We start from the raw sequence: 2,500 nt of genomic DNA on the forward strand, positions 1-2,500 counted from the left end.
GCAGCGTTCATGTCTTCCCGAACAGACACAACACATCTATACGACTCGAAATGACCGATTTCCGAGTTGTTTTTTTTAATGGAACGCAGCATCAGATCAGTCCATTCAAAGCACAACTTGAATCTGGCCTAAAGGACTTGGTCTGTTGGTGTTTCTATGGGAGCTAGCGTGTTTCATCTAAGGCTTGTGTTTTAATTTATACCGATCAGCCACAACATTAAAACCACTGACAGGCAAAGTGAACAATATTGCTCATCTCGTTCCAATGGCACCCGTCAAGTGGTGGGATGTTAGGCAGCAAGCGAACAGTCAGTTCTTGAAGTTCAAGTTCAAGAGATATTTATCACGTGTTGAAGCAGGAAAAATGGGGAAGCGTAAGGATCTAAGCATTTTTGACAAGGGGAAACTGTGATGGCTAGACCACTGGGTCAGAGCGTCAATAAAAGAATAATGAGAAGTGTTGTCCAAGAACCAAGGACCACTCGCAGAGAGCTTCAGAAAGACCTGGAATTAGCAGGTACAGTTGTTTCAAAGAAAGCAATAAGTAATGCACTCAACCGCCATGGCCTCTATGCACGCTCACCGCGCAAGGCACCATTGCTGAAGAAAAAGCATGTTGAGGCTCCTTTAAAGTTTGCTGCACAACATTTGGACAAGCCAATGAAATACTGGAATAAAAGTCTGGTCAGATGAGACCAAAATTGAACTCTTTGGATGTCATAGCACACACCATGTTTGGAGGAGAAATGGCACTGCACATCACCTTAAAAACACCATACCAGCAGTGAAGTTTGGAGGAAACATCATGGTGTGGGGCTGTTTTTCAGCGTAGGGTACTGGCCGACTTCACATGATCGAAGGAAGGATGAATGAAGAAATCTACCGAGACATTCTTGATAAGAATCTGCTGCCATCTACCAGGATGCTGAAGAACGAGGGTGGACATTTCAGCAAGACAATGATCGCAAACACACGGCCAAGGGAACTCTCCATTGGTTTCAGAGAAAGAAAATAAAGCTTCTAGAATGGCCCAGTCAATCACCTGACTTGAATCCAATTGAAAATCTATGGTAAGAACTGAAGGTCAGGGTTCATAGAAGAGGCCCCCAGAACCTTCAAGATTTGAAGACAGTTTGTGTGGAAGAATGGGCAAAAAAATCATACCTGAGCAATGCATGCGACTAGTTTCTTCATACAGGAGGCGTCTTGAAGCTGTCATTACCAACAAAGGCTTTTCTACTAAGTATTAAATAAATTTCAGCAAGCGTGTTCAATACTTTTTCCCCATTTCATTCCACTTTATTACAAATAACGTAATTTATGGACATATGTTTTGATTTCTTTGTATGTGTGGATTACTTGGGCTGTTACCGACATATGGTGAACGTTTCATGTCAATAAGCCCTATCAGAAATATTTACTGAGAAAAATGTTGACGTGTTCAATACTTATTTCCCCCGCTGTACAGTATATACTGATATGTGCAGTAAAGTGGCATGTGAATAAAATTAGCCTAACAATGGAATCTAATTCCATATTTGCGTTTGATATCTCCAAGTGGCAACATCTACGGTGGGGGAAATAATTATTTGATCCCTCACTGATTTTGTATGTTTGCCCACTGACAAAGAAATGAACGGTCTATAATTTTAGTGGTCATTGTTGGTAGGTTTATTATAACAGTGAGAGACAGAATATCAAAAAGAAAATCCAGAAAATCACATTAAATAAATTATTTTGCATTTCATTGAGTGAAATAAGTATTTGATCCCCTATCAAAGCATGACTTAGTACTTGGTGGAGAAACCCTTGTTGGCAAGTACAGAGGTCAGACGTTTCTTGCGGTTGATTACCAGGTTTGCACACATCTCAGGAGGAATTTTGGACCACTCTCCCTGCAGATCCTCTCCAAATCTTTAAGGTTACGAGGATGTCGTTTGGCAAATCCAAGCTACAGCTCCCTCCACAGAGTTTCTGTAGGATTAAGGTCCAGAGACTGGCCAGGCCACTCCATGACCTTAATGTGCTTCTTCTTGAGCCACTCTTTTGTTGCCTTGGCTGTATGTTTTGGGTCATTGTCGTGCTGGAAGACCCATCCACCACCCATTTTTAGTGTCCTGGCTGAGAGAAGGAGGTTGTCACCCAGGATTTCACGGTACATGGCCCCATCCATCTTTGCCTCGATGCGGTGAAGTCGACCTGTCCCCTCCGCAGAGAAACACCCCCAAAGCATAATGCTTCCACCTCCATGCTTGACCGTGGGGATGGTGTTCTTGGGGTTTTAGTCAGAATTCCTCTTCCTCCAAACACGGCGAGTCGCATTAATACCAAAGAGCTCGATTTTGGTCTCATCTGACCACATCACCATCTGACCACATCACCTTCTCCCAAGCATTCTCTGAATCATTCAGGTGTTCATTGGCAAACTTCAGACGGGCCTGTACACGTCCCTTCTTGAGCAGGGGGACCTTACGCGCGCCGCAGGATTTTAATCCATTAC

At 43.2% G+C, this 2,500-nt stretch overlaps 1 protein-coding gene across 1 annotated transcript in view; it reads left to right on the forward strand.

Annotated features, from left to right (window-relative positions):
• The window catches only part of tceanc (transcription elongation factor A N-terminal and central domain containing), a 6,031-nt gene that overhangs the window by 344 nt on the left and 3,187 nt on the right, over positions 1–2,500 (forward strand). The window lies entirely within an intron of this gene.

The sequence above is a fragment of the Zeus faber genome, assembly GCF_960531495.2.
Source record: "Zeus faber genome assembly, chromosome: 2".
NCBI classification, from domain to species: domain Eukaryota; kingdom Metazoa; phylum Chordata; class Actinopteri; order Zeiformes; family Zeidae; genus Zeus; species Zeus faber.